At 43.6% G+C, this 23433-nt stretch overlaps 2 protein-coding genes across 7 annotated transcripts in view; one reads left to right on the top strand and one right to left on the bottom strand.

The window, feature by feature from the left end:
* The window catches only part of LOC309610681 (unconventional myosin-XVIIIb-like), a 110834-nt gene that overhangs the window by 32619 nt on the left and 54782 nt on the right, over positions 1-23433 (top strand). For 2 of the 4 annotated variants that reach the window (XM_082353835.1, XM_082353834.1), the window contains exon 6: positions 5124-5261. The exons of the other annotated variants lie outside the window; for them this stretch is intronic. The gene's annotated coding sequence lies outside the window, so the exon portion shown is untranslated. The remainder of the gene's footprint in view (positions 1-5123; positions 5262-23433) is intronic. 4 annotated transcript variants of the gene reach the window in all.
* The window catches only part of LOC309610676 (sodium/glucose cotransporter 1), a 140932-nt gene continuing 124997 nt past the window's right edge, over positions 7499-23433 (bottom strand). For 2 of the 3 annotated variants that reach the window (XR_014234128.1, XR_014234130.1), the window contains exon 16: positions 7499-8149. The gene's annotated coding sequence lies outside the window, so the exon portion shown is untranslated. The remainder of the gene's footprint in view (positions 8150-23433) is intronic. The other variant, XR_014234129.1, reaches the window with a different exon arrangement.

Below are 23433 nucleotides of genomic sequence, written 5' to 3'. Positions count from 1 at the left end.
TACTTACTTACTTATTTATAAAATTTATTAATTTTATTTTTGGCTGCATTGGGTCTTCATTGCAGTGCGCAGGCTTCTCACTGCGGTGGCTTCTCTTGTTGCGGAGCACGGGCTCTAGAGTGCAGGCTCAGCAGTTGTGGCGCATGGGCTTAGTTGCTCCACGGCACGTGGGATCTTCCCTTCCTGGACCAGGGCTCGAACCTGTGTCCCCTGCGTTGGCAGGCGGATCCTTAACCACTGCGCCACCAGGGAAGCCCCACATTTCAGCTTTAAATGGAACTTATTTGAGATCTGTTAGGGCACCAGGACACATTTGAAATCACAAAGCTTTCATATTCTCCTCTATAATTTATTTTTCCTCAACCTAGACTGATGTTTTAAAAAGTACCAGCAGCAGTGGTCATAATAATAACAATAATCCTTGCCTCCCAGCCGTTTGCTTCTGGCTGGCAGCAGCCAGGCTTTGGCCTGAGGCACATTTATTTTTTATGACCCAGGCATCAACTGTGGAGGAATGGGCTCCAGACAGAAGGATGGGGGATCAGGCCCTCCTGCCAGGGGCTCTGCCAGGAGCTTTCTCTTACTTGATTCTCCTAAGGACCCTTTGACAGAAGGGATTATTATCACATGTGTTGGTTGGGAGGAGTAATCAGGCTCAGAGAGGTGAAACGACTTGCTTAAGGGCACACAGCTTTGAAATGGCAGAAGCAGGGCATCCAGGTTGGCCTGACTCCACATTGTCTCTCTTGTTCGCCCCTCGCTGTCATCTCAGGTCTGTGCCCTGGCTGCAGACCGCGTGCTCTGGGATGTGCCCCAGTGTGCAGCCTTGGGTCACTTCTCCTCTCTCAGCTTCAGTTCCTCCCCCTGTGGAGTGGGTGGAGTAACGCCCTGACCCTCGGTCTGCCCGTAGGGTGGGCGCTCAGTAGAGAATCTGGCGTATAGTGGCTCCGTCCCTCCCCAGCTGCGTGGCCTTGGACAAGTACCTTAGCCTCTCTGAGCCTCAGTTTCTCCTCTGACAATTGGAGAGACTCACAGCTGCCTTACAAGGTAAAAGCACCCAGTGCAGCATTGTAGGTGCTCAGTTAACCCTTCTCTTCTCCCTCCTTAAATGGACTTGCAGTGCCCGGAGAGAACGTGGACCCGTCAGTGTTGAGGTAAAGGGAGCCCTTGGCTCTGGCTGGACACCTGTCCTGCCCTCCCCGTGGTCTCCGTCAAGTTCACCCACCTGTGCAGGTACCCACGTTTCTTTTGCAAATGAATAGAGTCAGTGTTCTGCATTTCCCTCCCAGATCCGGCTCCAGATCCAGGGGCTGGAACCGTGGGAATCCTTCCAGGCCTGGGTTGGTTGGTTGGTTGGTTGTAGAGACACAGGGGCACCCACCCTGGCCCTGGAGGAGGGGGTGTGGTTAACATCCCCGTGAAGCAGAGTGCGACCCCGGGCCCAGACTGTGCTTATAACCAGGGGCAGAACTCCAGGGGCCGGTTCCCTCGGCCAGGGAGGCCCCCGGTGCCGCACCCTCCACCGGAGAGCAGCGCCCAGCTGCAGACCGTGGCTCCCTGCGGCCCTGCACCCTGTGAGAGAGGCCTGCACGTGCCCCCTCAGGGGGCTCGGCACCTAACGCACCATGCCTTCCAGCCCCGCGCCCTTCTGCTAGGAGACGCTGCCTGCCTGCCCGCCCAGCACCCGCTTTTCCTGCTTCTTCCCAGAAGTCGGCTCCTTACCGCTCCCCGGAGCCCCCCAGGCCCAGCACTCACCCTGTGCTGTCAGTGTCTGTCTGCACATCTGTCCCCCTTATTGGACTGGGAGACCCTCAAGGACGGGCCACGCCTGATTCACTTGCCAGGGACTGCTGTGCGGCAGCAGGGAAGGTGTCCCTGGAAGGCCTGACAGCCTGGGCAGAGGCACGGGGTCGAGCCCAGCATTACTTGAGTGCCACTGTGTGCCGGGCACTGTGCTGGTGCTTTACGCACTTCAACTCATTTAATCCTCACAGTGGCCTGGGAGGAGGTTTGGCTGTTATTTTCATTCTACAGTGGTGGAAACTGAGCCTCCAGCGGAAGGGCAAGAGATTTGTGCAGTCACACCGCAGGGACGCAGAGCCGAGAGAACACGCAGTTCTGTCTGCCTCCAAATCCAAACCTGGCCTCTCTCTGCATTGTCGGAATCTCCTGGGTGCTCTAAATGCAGCCCGGTTGAATGTGGAGAGAACATTTTGGATTTTATTTTTTGCACTAAATTACCTGCCATCTTGGGTTAACCTTGCGTCTTTAATTGCATCAGACAAAGCCTGGGCATCTTCTGAGTCAGCTTTTACTTTTTCACTTTCTTTTTTTCAGTTCAGTTGAGACATACAGTCAAATGTTTATGAAAGCACTAATTTTAAGTATACAACTCAGTGATATTTATATTCTCACACGCACCTGCAGCCCCACACCAGCTCAACATCTAGAACATTCCTCATTCCAGTAAAGACTTCCTTGAGTCCCCACCCCATCAGAGGCATCCCTCCCACCTGAGTCATCATCCTAACTTCTCTTCCCATAGGGGAGTTTTGCCCACATCTGGACTTCATGTAACCAGAATCCACAGTGTGTGGTCTTTTGTACAGGGCTCCTCTGTCTCACGTGGAATCTGTGGGGTTCATACATGTGCTTGCATGATCAGTGACATGATCTTTTTCATTGCTGCGTGGTACCCCATCACTGTGCCCTGGCTGGACCACCCACTGTTTATCCATTCTCCTCTTGGTAGACATTTCGGCCGTGAGTTGATGTATCCCACTGATCTGATGTCTATTTTTGTGATTTTGAGGCAAGGACTGGCTTTTGTCAGGGCATTATGCAGAGGCGTCTGGCTCCCTGGAAGTTTAGGGAACTGTAAACATCCTCGTGATTCTAATTGCTTTAGATCAGAAGCATATATATTCATCCCTCCGTGTCTTCTGTTGCAGCAGAGACCGGGGGAGGCGGGGAGGAGAGAAAAAGAAGCAAACAAGCTCTAGTGGAAGTTTTCTAATTCTTCTGTTCGTACGAGCTAAGTGGCAGATGATGGGGTCTGCCTGTAATTTAAAGTCAAATGCTCATGGCTGACAGTGGGAGCCATAATAAATGTGTTGCCACTGTCCTTTTGGTGTCCTTTCTCTGCTACTTTGAAATCTCATAAATAACCAAGAGCATGTTGGTAAGATGCCTTCCTCTCCTCCGTTTGCTCCAGCGGAGCAGCTGCAGTTGCTAGGTTGAGCTCCTCGTTGCTAGGGTTTTTGTGGTCCTGTGGTGCCCCAGAAATATGATGGATCAGTGGAACATGCTTCTGCTATTAATTGAAATGTTTCCACAGCGAATCTCTCAATGTCACTGCATGCGTTGACGTTGTCCCAGTAGGTCGAGGATCCTTGCAGGTTTCTTTCCCAGTTAGAAGAATTGGCTTGAGTGGAGGGGACAAGTGGCCTGGACGGGGAGTCAGAAAGCCTGATTCTAATCCTGTATCTGATACTAACTTGCTGTGTGACCTTGGGCAAGCGTTGTCCCCTCTCTAAGCATTGGACTCCATAAAATTCAAGGACCTGCCAGCTTTGACAGCTTACAGTTCATCACCCAAGCTCTGTAAACAGGCCAAGTGCAAATCAGGTCCTCATTATCTGTTGGAGGATTATTGACAGAAGAATTCTCATCCCCAGCTCACTTCCTCTCAACCCAGCAGGCTTCTGGGTCGTGTCTCCTTGGCCAGATGGCGTGTGTGGAGTTAGGAGTTTCAGACTAATTTTAATATTCAATCAGACATAGTTGGGGGGACTTCCCTGGTGGCACAGGGGTTGAGAATCCGCCTGCCAGTGCAGGGGACACGGGTTCGAGCCCTGGTCCAGGAAGATCCCACATGTCGCAGAGCAGCTAAGCCCGTGCGCCATAACTACTGAGCCTGCGCTCTAGAGCCCGTGCTCTGCAACAAGAGAGGCCACCGCAATGAGAAGCCCGCACACCGCAACGAAGAGTAGCCCCCGCTCGCCACAACTAGAGGAGGCCCGTGCACAGCAACGAAGACCCAAGGCAGCCAGAAATAAATAGATAAATATATAAATTTATTTAAAAAAACAAACATAATTGGGATCATAAATCTGAAAAAGGAAAAGTGACACCAACAACCCATAAACATCTGGTCATACTATTTTCTCTTTCCTCCTGCTTAAAAATCTTTGGCAGTTTCCCTCTGCGTGCCCTGGGGATGGCAGACAGGGTCTCTTTCAGTTGCTGAGGCAGATCATTGGGTGGGGCTGCAAGGGGGGACATCCTGAAAAGAATCTGGACTCGCTGGTTTGCTGTGGGATCTTCATCGATTGGTGTTGTCTGCCACGGGTCCAGGAGTGTAAATAGGGATGCGTGTTTGTCCATCGTGGCTGGAGTTTTAAGCCTGTTCCCTTTAATATTGTGTTTGAGGCCTCCTCCATGGCACCGGTCAGCTTCTCGTGCTTATTTCCTCCCCCCACCTCTGTCTGCCCCACCTCCAAAAATACCTGCTTCTCTGTCCACGTTCAGTTGAGCACCTGTTGTCTCCAAAGATGTCCTTTGTTCCCGTTGTTCCCTCTGCCCGTCAGGCCTCTATTCCATCCAGTTGGTGAGCTCTGCCTATTTGTCTTTCAGACTTCAATCACAATCTTGTCTCATCTCCTGCGACATTCTCTTTGACTCTCTCGAGTGGGATTGATCGGCCAGGCCCTCCTCTGAGATCCCACAGTCCCCCACTTAGCCAGTTTCGCACTTAGTTGTTTTTACGTCTCTCTCCACTTCTAGCTTGAGAGGTCCTCAAAGTCAAGTTCTGGATTTCGCTCATCTCTGTCTCTCCAGAGCCCAGCACAGTGCAGAGCCTCAATAAATCTATTGAATGAACACACGAATGAATAAAAATCATGTTGCCTTCCAAAGTCAGATAGACATGATTTTTATAACTTTCCCAGCAGCCTGAGTTCTGTGTGTCAGTACTCCCCAGCTTAATCGTGGGTAATTGACCATGGTCATAAAATGACCACACATTCCCCCCAGACCAAGCCCTGCTTCCACTTGCAAGTTTGCATTTCCTCCACCATGACGGCCTGTTTGTCTTCCTCTCTCCCCTTGCTCTCACCCTGAAGGCAAGCAGAGGGCGGCGGCTGCCTTAGCGCAGCTCCAGGGCACCATGGAGACGCTGGGCATTTTGGAGAGCGAGCAGAGGGCCATTTGGCGTGTGTTGGCAGCCATCTACCACCTGGGTGCGGCGGGGGCCTGCAAAGGTACGTGCCTGCCGCCGGGCTCACCTGGGCTGCCGTCTGTCTCCGCCAGCAGGTGCCTGACAAGGCCCTTCTTTCCGTGAGGTGGGACAGGGTCAGCCTGTCATCTTCCACATCTCTGGGACTGCTCTCGGGGGGGGGCTGCCGAGCCAGGCGTGCCGAGAAGGAAGCGGGCTGGATGTTTCAAGCAAACCGCATCACCCAGCGCTGTCCAGTGGAGCTTTCTGTGATGACAGGGGGAGGTTCTCTGTCCAGCAGGATGGCCGCTAGCTGTACGTGGCTGTCGAGCTTTTGACATGCAGCTGGTGCAACCGAGGCGTTGAATTGTTCATTGCATTAAATTCTAAGTAACGTACATTTAAATAGCCACATGTAGCTAGTGGTTACTGTGCTGAGAAGAGACACCCTGAAACGGGTGAGAGAAGGCTGGGTCCACGCACTAAAGGTGATGTTTTCTGTCTGGACATCTTGGCGATGCTCACACCATATGCGCTGGAGCTGACGCAGCTCTCCTTCTTCTCCCAAACCTGCTCGCCATCCTTAACTGTCTGTTTGCTTATTGTCCCTGCTTCAAGTTGGTCTCCCCAAGTGGTTCTCATCGTCCCTCTCCCTCCCCCATCCCTATCCAGTCGTTGACCTTGCCCTGTAGATACTTTCTGTGACAGCATTTCTGTCCTGACTTCTCTATTCTTACTACTGTCACCTTAGACTAAGTATTTGCTAATCCTTTTTTTGCTTGGACTATTGCAGTAGCGTCACTGCCGATGGCTTGGCTCCACCCTCACTGTGACCACTGGGCTCCTTTCTAAAACGTAGACCTGGTGTGCCATTCCCTGCTTAGACTCCTCCCGAGGCGCGCTTCTGTCTGCTACGTCAAGTAAAATTCCTTGGATTGGCATTCAAGGCTCCTCGCTTCCCTAACCAGACTCTTGAGCCATTGCTTTTGGCACTGCGAAAGGTCCCGGGGAGACGGTCAATATCGAGAGCAGTGTGGCTCCTGCCTTCATGGGGCTTATGGTACCTTATACTGTGATTGTGTCCTTGTCTAGCTGTTTCCTGTAGAGAGTGGCTTCCTTTGGGCCCAGAACATAGAGTTGGAATTTACTTTTTGAGTGGACACACGTGTTCATGGAGGTCTGTCCTCTGGAGCTCTGTGTTGACTCTGGCTGACATTCTGGGCCATTCCTCTGTGGGGCAGCAGACTTCTTTGGAATATGCTGGCATGTTATTCCTGCCATTCCCATACCCGTGGGCCTTGTGGCCTGTTCTTTTGATTTTCATACACTTGAGCTGCATTGGTCCACTGATTTGATTTTGGACATTTCTAGAAGTTATGCTGAGTCAGAAATAGGGAAGGTAGGGAGTCCACAGTTGGTCCAAGCCAAGGGCAGACATGCTTAACTGGGCAAACATGGAAAAATCAAATGCCACTTGCCTTTTCCAAAACTCAGCCGTGGGCCATGCTCAACGCCCTGACCATTTGGAAATCAGCCAGCTTTGTAAATGGACTGGGATTGGTGATGTCATTGCACAGTTCAGATCAGAAAAGCTGTTGAAGGTTTAGAGTTGGGGCACAGGCATCTATAGATTGGGGATGTGTGGAAGGAAGCAAACGTATTTTACCGAATAGAAAACTGAGGCTCAGAAGGTCTAGGCGCAATAAACTCCAGGCTGTGGCTTCCCTGGTGGTGCAGTGATTAAGAATCTGCCTGCCAATGCAGGGGACACAGGTTCGAGCCCTGGTCCGGGAAGATTCCACATGCCACGGAGCAACTAAGCCCGTGCACCACAACTACTGAGCCTGTGCTCTAGAGCCTGTGCTCCGCAACAAGAGAAGCCACCACAGTGAGAAGCCTGCGCACCGCAACAAAGAGTAGCCCCTGCTCCCCGCAACTGGAGGAAAGCCCACACAGCGACGAAGACCCAACGCAGCCCCCCAGAAAAAACTCCAGGCTGTGGGCACTTGAGGGAGGCAGATTTGAGTTCAAAATCAAACTTCTCTGAGCTTCAGAGAGGCCTCCTCTTTCATTGGGCCAAGACGGGTTGGTGTGAGGATTAAATGGAATAAAGAAGAGAAAGCTGAATTAAGCTGCTTTCCCCGGAGGCAGACCCTGAGACAAACATTGCATGTAGGCTTTGCATGTAGGCTTTGGGGGAGGGGGTATCATGAACCAGTAGGGAAGTGAGGGAAGAAAGGCAGGTGATGCTGGACCCTTAGGGAGTGGATTAGCTCTGGGAAGTGGGGGCCAGTATCTCTGGGGACCTCTGGGAGACTCTGAAGAACATGTCTCCTCATCGTGTATTACCCGAGGGACGAGGGAGCCGGGATATTGATCTGCCGCCTCCTGCTTCTCCCTGGTTGAAGGTTGCTCCTGGGGAGCATCCCCCCTGCCCTTCCCGCCTGCCCCATGCATGAGCTGGCATGTGCGGCAGCCAGGGAAGCAGAGAGGCGCAGACAGGTACCTGTAGTGACAGGCCAGGGATGCGTGTGGGGTGGTGTGTACGGAATGGCCCGGGCGAGGGGTGGTGGACAGCTCATCCATGCTTCTGGCCCCAGGCGGTCCCTCGGTAGATTGTGCTGTTGAGCCTGGGTTAGGTGACTCTCCCAGGGTGTCACAGCCACATGCCTCTCTGCTTTGCTCAACTCGAATAGTCTTGTTCCCTCCCGGCACTCAGCAAAGCCTAGGGAGAGGACAGGGCCGTTGGGACCTACCTTCCGATTTCCATTGTCACTCTTGAACCCTCTCTGCCTCGGATGCGACAAAACAGAGGCTAAGGGAGCAACCAGTCTATTGACCTGTCACCAGAGAAGTTCGATGCCTGACTTTCTTCTCCTGAGGCTCCTGGGGCACCCCCTCTGATGGGGGCTCGGGACTCATACCTGTAGCTGCCTGTAATGATAAAAGAGAAAGGCACATTTATAAATATTTTATTAGTACATAATTATGGCAAAAATTCCTCCCAGCCTCCCCCCACACCACCTGATAAATTATTTTAAGAGGAGCTGCTGTCAGTCTGCCTGAGAGGCCTGCTTGATGATTTACTTACTATATATTCTGCTTTGGAAGATTTCATAATAGGTTGCTCTAAAATCAGCTATTAAGAATTTCAAAGTCATATATAAATGTCTTTGCTTTGTGTCATAACAGATCATTTTGAAATATATTAAGAATCATTTCCATTAATAAGGGTTTTTTGTTTTTTTTTTTCATTAAAACGATGCTCTCCTCCCAGCGCACCCAGCTTCCTTAACTTATTTTGAAAGTCCTGATCCTATTTTTAAAGACCAATATCAGTCCCTGTGGGGAGATTTCAGACCTTATAACTGGACTTAGGAGTTTTGAACTGTTTCAGCAGTAACGACAACCACCACTAATATTGGTTTCGCGTTTGATGGTTTCAAAAGCACTTGTACCTCTCTTGTGCCTTTTTTTTTTTTTCATGTAATGTCTAAAACATTTATATTAACATATTTCCATACAAATAACCCAATGAAAGTTTAGTATTAGTTGTTCTGTTTGTTTTTTTATACTGCAGGTTCTTATTAGGCATCAATTTTATACACATCAGTGTATACATGTCAATCCCAATCGCCCAATTCAGCACACCACCATCCCCACCCCACCGCAGTTTTCCCCCCTTGGTGTCCATATGTCCATTCTCTACATCTGTGTCTCAACTTCTGCCCTGCAAACCGGCTCATCTGTACCATTTTTCTAGGTTCCACATACATGCATTAATATACGATATTTGTTTTTCTCTTTCTGACTTACTTCACTCTGTATGACAGTCTCTAGATCCATCCACGTCTCAACAAATGACTCAATTTCGTTCCTTTTTATGGCTGAGTAATATTCCATTGTATATATGTACCACAACTTCTTAATCCATTCGTCTGTTGATGGGCATTTAGGTTGCTTCCATGACCTGGCTATTGTAAATAGTGCTGCAATGAACATTCGGGTGCATGTGTCTTTTTGAATTACGGTTTTCTCTGGGTATACGCTCAGTAGTGGGATTGCTGGGTCATATGGTAATTCTATTTTTAGTTTTTTAAGGAACCTCCATATTGTTCTCCATAGTGGCTGTATCAATTTACATTCCCACCAACAGTGCAAGAGGTTTCCCTTTTCTCCACACCCTCTCCAGCATTTGTTGTTTGTAGATTTTCTGATGATGCCCATTCTAACAGGAGTGAGGTGGTACCTCATTGTAGTTTTGATTTGCATTTCTCTAATAATTAGTGATGTTGAGCATCTTTTCATGTGCTTCGTGGCTGTCTGTATGTCTTCTTTGGAGAAATGTCTATTTAGGTCTTCTGCCCATTTTTGGATTGGGGTGTTTGTTTCTTTAATATTGAGCTGAATGAGCTGTTTATATATTTTGGAGATTAATCCTTTGTCCGTTGATTCGTTTGCAAATATTTTCTCCCATTCTGAGGGTTGTCTTTTCGTCTTGTTTATGGTTTCCTTTGCTGTGCAAAAGCTTTGAAGTTTCATTAGGTCCCACTTGTTTATTTTTGTTTTTATTGCCATTACTCTAGGAGGTGGATCAAAAAAGATCTTGCTGTGATTGATGTCAAAGAGTGTTCTTCCTATGTTTTCCTCTAAGAGATTTATAGTGTCCAGTCTTATATTTAGGTCTCTAATCCATTTTCAGTTTATTTTTGTGTATGGTGTTAGGGAGAGGGAGTATTCTAATTTCATTCTTTTACATGTAGCTGTCCAGTTTTCCCAGCACCACTTATTGAAGAGACTGTCTTTTCTCCATTGTATATCTTTGCCTCCTTTGTCATAGATTAGTTGACCATAGGTGCGTGGGTTAATCTCTGGGCTTTCTATCTTGTTCCATTGATCTATGTTTCTGTTTTTGTGCCAGTACCATATTGTCTTGATTACTGTAGCTTTGTAGTATAGTCTGAAGTCAGGGAGTCTGATTCCTCCAGCTCCATTTTTTTGCCTCAAGACTGCTTTGGCTATTCGGGGTCTTTTGTGTCTCCATACAAATTTTAAGATGATTTGTTCTAGCTCCGTAAAAAATGCCATTGGTAATTTGATAGGGATTGCATTGAATCTGTAGATTGCTTTGGGTAGTATACTCATTTTCACAATGTTGATTCTTCCAATCCAAGAAGATGGTATATCTCTCCATCTGTTGGTATCATCTTTAATTTCTTTCATCAGTGTCTTATAGTTTTCTGCATACAGGTCTTTTGTCTCCCTAGGTAGGTTTATTCCTAGGTATTTTATTCTTTTTGTTGCAATGGTAAATGGGAGTGTTTCCATAATTTCTCTTTCAGATTTTTCATCATTAGTGTATAGGAATGCAAGAGATTTCTGTGCATTAAATTTGTATCCTGCAACTTTACCATATTCATTAATTAGCTCTAGCAGTTTTCTGGTGGCAGTTTTAGGATTCTCTATGTATAGTATCATGTCATCCGCAAACAGTGACAGTTTTACTTCTTCTTTTCCAATTTGTATTCCTTTTATTTCTTTTTCTTCTGATTGCCGTGGCTAGGACTTCCAGAACTATGTTGAATAATAGTGGTGAGAGTGGACATCCTTGTCTCGTTCCTGATCTTAGAGGAAATGCTTTCAGTTTTTCACCATTGAGAATGATGTTTGCTGTGGGTTTGTCATATATGGCCTTTATATGTTGAGGTAGGTTCCCTCTACGCCCACTTTCTGGAGAGTTTTTATCAGAAATGGGTGTTGAATTTTGTCAAAAGCTTTTTCTGCATCTATTGAGATGATCATATGGTTTTTATTCTTCAATTTGTTAATATGGTGTATCACATTGATTGATTTGCGTATATTGAAGAATCCTTGCATCCCTGGGATAAATCCCACTTGATCGTGGTGTATGATCCTTTTAATGTGCTGTTGGATTCTGTTTGCTAGTATTTTGTTGAGGATTTTTGCATCTATATTCATCAGTGAAATTGGTCTGTAATTTTCTTTTTTTGTAGTGTCTTTGTCTGGTTTTGGTATCAGGGTGATGGTGGCCTCATAGAATGAGTTTGGGAGTGTTCCTTCCTCTGCAATTTTTTGGAAGAGTTTGAGAAGGATGGGTGTTAGCTCTTCTCTAAATGTTTGATAGAATTCACCTGTGAAGCCATCTGGTCCTGGACTTTTGTTTGTTGGAAGATTTTTAATCACAGTTTCAATTTCATTCCTTGTGATTGGTCTGTTCATATTTTCTGTTTCTTCCTGGTTGAGTCTTAGAAGGTTATACCTTTCTAAGAATTTGTCCATTTCTTCCAGGTTGTCCATTTTATTGGCATAAAGTTGCTTGTAGTAGTCTCTTAGGATGCTTTGTATTTCTGCGGTGTCTGTTGTAACTTCTCCTTTTTCATTTCTGATTTTATTGATTTGAGTCCTCTCCCTCTTCTTCTTGATGAGTCTGGCTAATGGCTTATCAATTTTGTTTATCTTCTCAAAGAACCAACTTTTAGTTTTATTGATCTTTGCTATTGTTTTCTTTGTTTCTTTTTCATTTATTTCCGCTCTGATCTTTATGATTTCTTTCCTTCTGCTAACTTTGGGTTTTGTTTGTTCTTCTTTCTCTAGTTGCTTTAGGTGTAAGGTTAGATTGTTTACTTGAGATTTTTCTTGTTTCTTTAGGTAGGCTTGTATAGCTATAAACTTCCCTCTTAGAACTGCTTTTGCTGCATCCCATAGGTTTTGGGTCGTCGTGTTTTCATTGTCATTTGTCTCTAGGTATTTTTTGATTTCCTCTTTGATTTCTTCAGTGATCTCTTGGTTATTTAGTAACGTATTGTTTAGCCTCCATGTGTTTGTGTTTTTTACTTTTTTTTCCCTGTAATTCATTTCTAATCTCATAGCGTTGTGGTCAGAAAAGATGCTTGATATGATTTCAATTTTCTTAAATTTACTGAGGCTTGATTTGTGACCCAAGATGTGATCTATCCTGGAGAATGTTCCGTGCGCACTTGAGAAGAACGTGTAATCTGCTGTTTTCGGATGGAATGTCCTATATATATCAATTAAATCTATCTGGTCTATTGTGTCATTTAAAGCTTCTGTTTCCTTATTTATTTTCATTTTGGATGATCTGTCCATTGGTGTAAGTGAGGTGTTAAAGTCCCCCACTATTACTGTGTTACTGTCGATTTCCTCTTTTATAGCTGTTAGCAGTTGCCTTATGTATTGAGGTGCTCCTATGTTGGGTGCATATATATTTATAATTGTTATATCTTCTTCTTGGATTGATCCCTGGATCATTATGTAGTGTCCTTCCTTGTCTCTTGTAACATTCTTTATTTTAAAGTCTATTTTATCTGATATGAGTATAGCTACTCCAGCTTTCTTTTGATTTCCATTTGCATGGAATATCTTTTTCCATCCCCTCACTTTCAGTCTGTATGTGTCCCTAGGTCTAAAGTGGGTCTCTTGTAGACAGCATATATATGGGTCTTGTTTTTGTATCCATTCAGACAGTCTGTGTCTTTCGGTTGGGGCATTTAATCCATTCACGTTTAAGGTAATTATCGATATGTATGTTCCTATGACCATTTTCTGAATTGTTTTGGGTTTGTTTTTGTAGGTCCTTTTCTTCTCTTGTGTTTCCCACTTAGAGAAGTTCCTTTAGCATTTGTTGTAGAGCTGGTTTGGTGGTGCTGAATTCTCTTAGCTTTTGCTTGTCTGTAAAGCTTTTGATTTCTCCATCAAATCTAAATGAGATCCTTGCCGGGTAGAGTAATCTTGGTTGTAGGTTCTTCCCTTTCATCACTTTAAGTATATCATGCCACTCCCTTCTGGCTTGCAGAGTTTCTGCTGAGAAATCAGCTGTTAACCTTATGGGAGTTCCCTTGTGTGTTATTTGTTGTTTTTCCCTTGCTGCTTTCAATAATTTTTCTTTGTCTTTAATTTTCGCCAATTTGATTACTATGTGTCTCGGCGTGTTTCTCCTTGGGTTTATCCTGTATGGGACTCTCTGCGCTTCCTGGACTTGGGTGGCTATTTCCTTTCCCATGTTAGGGAAGTTTTCAACTATAATCTCTTCAAATATTTTCTCTGGTCCTTTCTCTCTCTCTTCACCTTCTGGGACCCCTATAATGCGAAGGTTGTTGCGTTTAATGTTGTCCCAGAGGTCTCTTAGGCTGTCTTCATTTCTTTTCATTCTTTTTTCTTTAGTCTGTTCCGCAGCAGTGAATTCCACCATTCTGTCTTCCAGGTCACTTATCCGTTCTTCTGTCTCAGTTATTCTGCTATTGATTCCTTCTAGTGTAGTTTTCATTTCAGTCATTGTATTGGTCATCTCTGTTTGTTTGTTCTTTAATTCTTCTAGGTCTTTGTTAATCATTTCTTGCATCTTCTCAATCTTTGCCTCCATTCTTATTCCGAGGTCCTGGATCATCTTCACTATCATTATTCTGAATTCTTTTTCTGGAAGGTTGCCTATCTCCACTTCATTTAGTTGTTTTTCTGGGGTTTTTTCTTGTTCCTTCATCTGGTACATAGCCCTCTGCCTTTTCATCTTGTCTATCTTTCTGTAACTGTGGTTTTTGGTCCACAGGCTGCAGGATTGTAGTTTTTCTTGCTTCTGCTGTCTGCCCTCTGGTGGTTGAGGCTATCTAAGAGGCTTGATGGGAGGCTCTGGTGGTGGGTAGAGCTGACTGTTGCTGTGGCGGTCAGAGCTCAGTAAAACTTTAATCCACTTGACTGTTGATGGGTGGGGCTGGGTTCCCTCCCTGTTGGTTGTTTTGCCTGAGGCAACCCAACACTGGAGCCTACCTGGGCTCTTTGGTGGGGTTAATGGCAGACTCTGGGAGGGCTCACGCCAAGGAGCACTTCCCAGAACCTCCGCTGCCATAGTCCTTGTCCCCACAGTGAAACAGAGCCACCCCCGCCTCTGCAAGAGACCCCCCAACACCAGCAGGTAGGTCTGGTTCAGTCTCCCCCAGGGTCACTGCTCCTTCCCCTGGGTCCCGATGCGCACACTACTTTGTGTGTGCCCTCCAAGAGTAGGGCCTCTGTTTTCCCCAGTCCTGTCGAAGTCCTGCAATCAATTCCCACTAGGCTTCAAAGTCTGATTCTCTAGGAATTCCTCCTCCCGTTGCCGGACACCCAGGTTGGGAAGCCTGACGTGGGGCTCAGAAGCTTCACTCCAGTGGGTGGACTTCTGTGGTATAAGTCTAGGAAGTTCCTTTTAACTCCTAATTTACTAAGAGGTTGTTTTAAAATCACAAACAGGTGCTAAATTTTACCAAAATTTTTATTGAGTTAATAAAGATTTTTTTCTTTAAATGAATCACTGAATTACTGTTTGGAAATATTGAACTTTGCCTCACATTATATGCAAAAAGTAATTGATTTGTGTCACAGCCCTAAATATAAATGCTAAAATCATAAGGATTCTAGAAAAATTATAAAAGAATATCTTCATGTCCTTGGAATAGCTGATGCCTTTGTAGAGAGGACACACAAAATAATCATAAGAGAAAAAATAATGAATTAACTACATAAAAACTGAAAACTTTTTTTCCAACTTTATTGAGATAGAATTGACATACAACATTGTAAGTTTAAGGCGTACAATATTATTATTTGATACACATGTATATTATGTAATGTTTACCACAGTAACATTAGTTAACACATCCTTCACCTCATGTAACTACCTTTTTGTTGTCATTATGGAGAAAACATTAAATCTCTACTCTCATAGCAACTTTCAACTAAACAATATAGTATGTTAACTACAGTCACCATGCTGTACATTAGAATCCCCAGAACTTGTTCATCTTATAACTGGAAGTTTGTACCCTTTGACAAATATCTCCCCATTTCCCCCACCCCTCACCACTGGCAGCCTCCATTCTACTCTCTGTTTCTACAAGTTCAATGTCCTTAGATTCTGCGAATAAGTGAGATCATCCACTATTTGTCTTTCTCTGACTTTTTTTATTTAGCATAATGCTCTCAATATCCATCCAAGTTGTAGCAAATAGGAGGGTTTCCTTTTTTATGTCTGAATAATATTCCATTATATATATATATATATATATATATACACACACACACACATACATACATGCGTATATATACACACCACATTTTCTTTATCCATTTATCCATCAATGGATGTTTCCATGTCTTAGTTTGTTTCCATGTCTTGATTATCGTGAATAATGGGAGTGCAGATATTTCTTCCATTTTGCCTTATGAAAGCTTTCATAGGAACACTGTACTTTTGGATAGCAGGGGAAACCTGTGTTAACCCCTTATCAGATGTGTAGTTTGCAAATATTTTCTCCCATTCCATAGGTTGTCTTTTCATTTTGTTGACTGTTTCTTTTGCTGTGCAGAAGATTTTTAGTTTGATGTAGTCCCACTTTTGCTTTTGTTGTTTGTGCTTTAGATATCATAGCCCCCCAAAAAGTTACCAAGACCAACGTGAAGGAGCTTTTTCCATTTTCTTCTAGGAGTTTTATGGTTTCAGGTCTTATGTTTAAGTCTTAATCCATTTTGAGTTAGTTTTCGTGAGTGGCGTAAGATAGGGGTCCAATTTCATTCTTTTCCATGTGGATATCCAGTTTTCCCAACACCACTTATTGAAGGGACTATCGTTTCCCCCATTGAGTGTTCTTGGCTCCCTTGTCAGATATTAGTTGACCATATATATATGGGTTTATTTCTGGACTCTTGATCATTTTCCATAGGTCTATGTGTCTGTTTTTAACCAGCACTATACTGTTTTAATTACTATAGCTTTGTAATATATAGAGCTTGAAATCCGGAAATGTGATGCCTCAAGATTGGTTATTTTTGTTTTTCAAAATTGTTTGGCTATTTGGGGTCTTTTGTAGTTCCATATGAATTTTAGCATTGTCTTTTTCTATTGATGTGAAAAATGTCATCAGAATTTTGATAGGGATTGCAGCAAACCTATAGATGGCTTTGGGTAGTATGGACATTTTCAAAATGCTAACTCTTCTACTCCATGAACACAGGATACCTTTCCATTTATTTGTGTCATCTTCAATTTCTTTCATCAGTGTCTTACAGTTTTTGGCATATCGATTTTTCACTCCCATGGGTAAATTTATTTCTAAGTATTTTATTGGTTTTGATGCTATTGTAAAAGGGATTGCTTTCTTTATTTCTTTTTCACATAGTTCATTGTTGGTGTGTACAAATGCAACAGATTTTCATTCTTTAGTTTTGTAACCTGAAGCTTTACTGAATTCATTTATTAGGTCTAACAGTTTTTTGGTGAAGTCTTTTGGATTTTCTATATACAAGATCATGTCATCAGCAAAGAGACATTTTTACTTCTTCCTTTCCAAACAAGCAAACAAATAAATGTGATACACCACATTAATAGAATGAAGGGAAAATATCATAATCATATAAAAATATGCATACAAAGCATCCCCACTGCCACCATATCCACCACCACCACAGCTGCCAGCAAAGCCACCTCGACCACTGAAGTTCCTCCACGACCAAAGTTATTATTCCCACCAAAACCACCTCGACGACCAACACTGAAGTTTCCAGAACCACTTCGACCTCTTTGGCTGGATGAAGCACTAGCTATCTCTTGCTTAGATAGGGCTTTCCTTACTTCACAATTGTGACCATTCACAGTGTGTTATTTCTGAATGACAATCTTGTCTACAGAGTCATGATCGTCAAAGGTTACAAAAGCAAAGCCTCTCTTTTTGCCACTGCCTCAGTCAATCATGATTTCAATCACTTTAATTTTCCCATACTGTTCAAAATAATCTCTTAGGTGATATTCTTCAGTGTCTTCTTTAATGCCACCAACAAAAATCTTTTTCACAGTAAGTGGGCACCAGGTCTTTGAGAATCTTCTCTTGAGACAGCCCTCTTTGGTTCCACAACTCTTCCATCCACATTGTGTGGCCTTGAATTCATGGCTGCATCCACCTCCTCCACAGCGGCATATGTGGCAAACCCGAAGCCTCTGGAGCACTTGGTGTTTGGATCCCTCATTACCACACAGTCTGTGAGCGTTCCGCATTGCTCAGAATGGCTCCTCAGACTCTCATCAGTTGTTTCAAAGCTCAAACCTCCAGTGAAGAGCTTCTGCAGCAGTTTGGGCTCTTTGGGAGACTCTGTCTTAAGACATGATGGCAGTGGAGTGGGGTGGGGGAGGACTTTAACTATGCTTACTCTGCGCTGTCCATGGGCAGAAAGCTGGTTTGTATATGTTGAAACATATGCATCACAGGGATAAATCCATTTGATCATGTGTATGATCCTTTTAATGTGCTGTTGAGTTTGGTGTGCTAGTATTGAATATTTTGTTGAGAATTTTTGCATATTATGTTCATCAAGAATATTAGCCTGTATTTTTCTTTTCTTGTAGTATCTTTATCTGGCTTTGGTGCCTGGGTAATGCTGACCTCTTAAAATGAGTTTGGGAGTGTTCCCTTCTCTTTAATTTTTTGTAAGAGTTTCAGGAGAATTGGCATTAATTCTTCTTTAAATGTTTGGTGAAATTCACCTGTAAAGCCATCTGATCCTGGGCCTTTCTTTGTTGAGAGGTTTTTGATTACTGATTCAATTTCCTTACTTGTTATCATTCAATCTTTTTACTTGTTACCAATAACAAATAACTCATCCTTAGTAGGTTGTATGTTTCTAGGAATTTATCCATTTTTTCTAGGTTGTCCAATTTGTTAGTGTATAATTGTTCATAGTATTCTTGTATAATCCTTTGTATTTCTGTGGCATCAGGTGTAATGTCTCCTGTTTCAGTTATCATTTTATTTATTTGAGTCCTCTCTCTTTTTTTTCTTGGTAAGTTTAGCTAAAGATTTGTCAATTTTGTTTACCTTTTCAAAAAACACAACACAATTCTGTTGATATTTTCTACTGTTTTTCTATTCCCTATTTCATTTATTTCTGCTCTGATCTTTGTCACTGCCTTCCTTCTGCTAACTTTGGGCTTAGTTTGTTGTTTGGTTCTTAGTTTGTTCTTGTAGTTGCTTGAGGTATAAGGTTAGGTTGTTTATTTGAAATATTTCCTTTTTTAATGTAAGCATTTATTGCCATAAACTTCCCTCTTAGCACTGCTTTTGCTGCATCCCATTAGTTTTGGTGTGTGTTTCCATTTTTATTTGTTTTAAGATTTTTCAATTTCCATTTTGATTTCATCTTTGACCCATTGGTTGCTTAGGAGTATGTTATTTAATTTCCACATATTTGTGAGTTTTCCAATTTTACTCCTGTTATTGATTTCTAGTTTCATACCACTGTGGTCAGAAAATATATTTGGTATAATCTCAATATTTTTAAATTTGCTGAAACTTGTTTTTGACCTAGCATGATCTATCCTGGAGAATGTTCCATATGTGCTTGAGAAGAATGGGTATTCTGCTGCTGTTGGATGGAATGTTCTATATATGTCTGTTAAGTACATTTGGTCTAAACCATTGTTCAAGTACAGTGTTTCCTTACTGATTTCTGGTCTGGATGACCTATCCATTGTTGAAAGTGGGATGCTGAATTCCTCTACTATTACTGTATTACTGTCTGTTACTCCTTCAGATCTGTTAGTATTTGCTTAATATATTTAGGCACTCTGATGTTGGGAGTATATGTATTTACAATTGTTATGTCTTTTTGATGAATTTACCCATTTATCATTATATAGTGACCCTCTTTTTATCTTGTCATGGTTTTTGACTTGAAATCTAGTTGTCTGATATAAATATAGCTGCTCCATTTTGATTCCCATTTGCATGGAATACCTTTTCCCATCCCTTCACTTTGAGCCTATGTGTGTCCTTGAAGTTAAAGTGAGTCTCCTGTAGGCAGCATATAGTTGGGTCTTTTTTTAGTCCATTCAGCCATTCTGTGCCTTTTGATTGGCAAATTTAATCCATTTATATTAAAAGTAAAATCTAGGCAGGGCCCTGACTACCAGCATACTCTACCATGGCTGCTAGGTCTTGCCACAGTCACATGGAAGTAGAAGCTCATGTTGGGAGATAGGTTAAGTGTATAAAGTTGCACAGCTGGAGGGGCTAGCTGCAGGGGAGTCTGGTGATACAGGCTAGTGATAGGAAATCGGGCCAATCCAGGCTCACAATGATCTGGGGGGCCCTAACTGTCAGCATGCACTTCCGTAGCTGCAGGATCTTGCCAACAGATGCACATATGGCAATGGAGGTAGGTGATGGGCATCTGGCCAGTGGCATGCAAGTGCATAGCTGGAGGGGCTATCCCCAAGCACACACACTTAGGTGGGGGTCAGCTGCAGGGAACTATGCTAGTGTCTTGAACTCACACACAGCCACAGAAGACTGAGAAGGCTGCCAGTGTGGGTCCTGGGTTCCCTCAGGGGTGAGGGGGAGAGCTGGGGGAGACTCAGGTGGCTGGCATCAGCGAACACAGATACCTGTGGGGGAAAACCGGTGAAATCTGCAGGAGTCTGAGGCAGCTGTGTTGACCGTTGGTTTCTTCAGTAGGGAAAGCTGCTGGGGTGGTCTGCAGAGCATGTCACTGGGAACCACCACTGTTTTCCCGACAGTGTGGCTGAAACTGGTAGCCTCTTCATTGTTCCTAGCCATCACGGCTCAGCTCTGCTGGTTTCTGGATGGGGTGAACTCAAAGTGGTTCACTCATGCAGTGCCCTCAAAGGCTGAGGAAGCTGGTAGCTCACCCCACTCTCCCTTTTCCAGGGAGGAAACTCTTTCTAGCTCGGGATATCCCTCAGCACTGAGCAATGCTGGCTTTGGGGGATACATTTATATAGGCAAAATGAAGCTGTTCTTCCTTCCCTTTTTGTGCAGTTATTCTCAGGGTCTTTGTCCCACCATGTTGCTAAAGTTTTTTAAGTGTACTCCAGAGCTCTCCAAAACTGTTTTTGTTTGTGAATAGCTGTTTAATTGTTGATCTTTGTGAGGGAACTGGAGGCTGCCGTCTCCTACTTCACTATCTCAATGATGTCGCTCTTTTTCCCTTCTCTGTTCACTTTTCTTCATTCTTTTTTCTTTCTGTTCCTCATACTTGACAGTTTCAACTGTCCCAATTCAAGTTTACTGACTCTTTCTTCTGCCCACTCAAATGTGATGTTGAACCTTTCTAGTGAAATTTTTATTTTGGCTATTGTGCTTTTCAGCTCCAAAACTTTCATTTGGTTTCTTTTTATAATTCCTGTCACTTAATTGATATTCTCACTTTGGTCACACATTATTTTCCTTTAGTTTTTTGTTCTATTTTGTTTTGGGGTTTTTTTGGTCCATGTTTTCCTTTACCTCTTTGACTATATTTAAGGCAGTTGTTTTAAAGCTTTTATCTATAATTTCAAAGTATGGACTTCCTCAGGGAAAGTTTCTGTCATTTTTTCCCTTGGAATGGGCCTGTTGCTTTATATGTCTTGTAATTTTTTTTTTTTTACAAAACTGGACATATGACTATTATACTGTGGTAACTCTGAAAATTAAATTCTTCCTCTCCCTGGAGTTTACTCTTTTATTAGATGTTGAAGGATGCAGAAGTCCATTTGTTTAGTGACTTCCCCAAACTATTATTGCAATGGCCATATTCTTTATTGATGTGGCCACAGAAGTCTTTGTTCCTTAGCTTCTGTTCAGCTGCTGTTTTGATAGAGATTTCCTTGAGTGACAGAAGCTCTCCCAGTCTTTTAAAATTGACTGTGCTGGGGGCCTCCTTCAACTCCTAGCCAGGCTTGCACTGGATCTGACCAAAGTGAAAGCTTAGGGTCTTCTCAGGTCTTTTCTAAGCAGGTGTCTTACCCTGGTCATAAATATGGCTTTCTAAATTCCCCAGTATATACAGTTGTTTTTGGATGTCTTAATTTCCCAGAGACACTTTCCCCAGATTTTGCCTTAGGCAATCTGTTGTGTTTTGACAACACAAGAGTCTTTGCAAGTTTGGCTTGCAGTGTTTTCAAGCTTTTCCAGTCTGAGTTCAGAGTTAGGTGAAACAGAGCTGCACCTAGTGTCAGTCCTTCAGGTAGCCCCCCAGACAGGTTAGAAGGGGCACACACAATAATTTGTGAACGTGGTCTGCTCTGCTCCCTCTGGAACTAGGAAAATGGTTCCACACTGGGGACATGAGCTACCCCTACTTTAAGACTAGTGCCAATTTATGACTGGTGCTGCTTTAAGACTGCCACCACACAGCGAGAGGTTAAGGGAAGGGCAGTAAGATTGCCACAAAGTCTTCCTACCATTTTGTAGTGACTTTTCCTTGATTCCATGCTTGTTTGGTTGCTATAAACTTTTATAAATCATTTTCCATAATTCTCACAAAATTGGTTCCGACAGTTTCTGCTCATTTTTCTTTCTTTTTTTTTAAACATCTTTACTGGAGTATAATTGCTTTACAGTGGTGTGTTAGTTTCTGCTTTATAACAAAGTGAATCAGTTATACATATACATATGTCCCCATTCTGCTCATTTTTCAATGTTTCTATTGGAGGATGAGAGTTTGGAGTGGCCTACTCCACCGTATTGCAGACATCATCGTTTTTATGATCTCCTCCTGATTTCTTTTTCTTTGAAGACTTTTTATATTCTTTGTCCTTTTTCCCTAATAGTTTCCTGCTATCTTTTCCTTGTTGATTCGCAGGAATTCTTGGAACAGTCTACCTACCAACTGCTTGCTATTTTTTGTATTACTTCCTCACTTCATGTTCTGCCTACTCTCTTTCTGGAACTTCAACGAGATGAATGTTGGCCTTCCTGGGTCCATGTCTTCTGAATTTTATTTCACAGTTTCTATCACTTTACCTCTTTTTAGTACATTTTAGGATAATTCATGGGCTTCATATTTCCATCCACTAAGGTCAGTTCTGTCCATTCTGCTATTTAGCCCATCTTCCAAGTATTCTGTTTCAACAAGTTAAATTTCCCCTTTCAATATCTTTGGGTAGATAGTACAGTGCAATATTAACAAACTGGAACTCAGAAGTCAGGACCCTGGCCCTGGAGCAGTCAGAGTTGTGGTGTGAGAATGAGAGACAAGGAATGTAAGCCTGTAAAAACAGCTTGTGCTAACTAACATCGTGGACATGGTGTGAAAACTTGTTCTCTAAAATCATAGACTGAGAAGCTTGGCTGTTTGAAACGATACCAGTGAGAATGAAATAGCTCACTCTTGCCTGATGGCTCTGAGTCACACAGGTCACTAACAGAGAAACAGCCTCACTTTCCAACCCAGGCGCAGAGCTTCAGATAAGGGGTCTTCAGACATAACATTCCACATTTATCTTAACTTTGAATTTCCAAGATAACAGGAACCCTGGGCCTGTTTCTTAGACCAGCCTGTATATTAACCCCTTTACACACTCTCTCTGTTTTACTTTGAGCCAAACACAGTCTCACCTAAATTTTCCCTAAACTCCACACTTCCTCCAAATCCCATGGTAACTCTATCTCTTCCTCTATTTGGTGAGAAGCTGCACTTCTGCTTGAATGCCTCCCTTGCTGAAGCAAGTTGAATCAACTTAGCTTTGTGGGGCCATAGGTGTGTTCCTGGCTTCAAGAGGGGTCAGAAATGATGAAAAGTGATGTTGGGTTCACTGAGTAGAAAAAAATGGAGTCTGCAAGATGGCTGAACCAGGTGAATGACTACTGAGGAGACAAGAATGGAGACAGAGAGAGAAGAAGAAGAGAGGGTGAAGAAGAAGAGAGGGTTAAGAAGAAGGAAGGTTGAGAAGAAGACAGATAGTCTTTTAAGGAAATGGAAATGCAATTCCTGATCAAGAGTCTGTGTGATGGTGCCCTATAGACCTTTGAGACAGCTATGAGAAGTGGATCTGTTCTAATAATGTCGGTGTGGGGTATGGTGTGGTGAATTTGGTGCAGCCACAAGAGAAGAGAACCAGGCTTGAAAGGCAGAAGTTTATTATAGTCACAGATCCCAGAGAGGAGGGCACTGCATGCCATGCAGGGCCACGGGGGGAAGCACCGCTGTCAGGCAGAAGGCAGAAAGGAGCAAGAGGAAGGCCTAGGCCACAGACTTTATTGGGGTTTCTGCAGGAAAGGCAAGGCAGGGCAGGTAAACAACTTAGGATTGGCCGGTATGAGTAATTCTGGTGCGCTTTGGGCTATTGAGGTGGTCTCTAATTGCCAAGTACCTGGCCCTGGGATGACTTAGGACAGAGGAAATATTGCCTTGGTGTGTGAGAGTTAGATAAGGAGGTG

The sequence above is a fragment of the Balaenoptera borealis genome (genome assembly GCF_965194805.1).
Source record: "Balaenoptera borealis genome assembly, chromosome: 14".
NCBI classification, from domain to species: Eukaryota; Metazoa; Chordata; class Mammalia; order Artiodactyla; family Balaenopteridae; genus Balaenoptera; species Balaenoptera borealis.
Note: the sequence above shows the minus strand (reverse complement) of the source record. Positions and strands in the feature narration are given on the sequence as shown.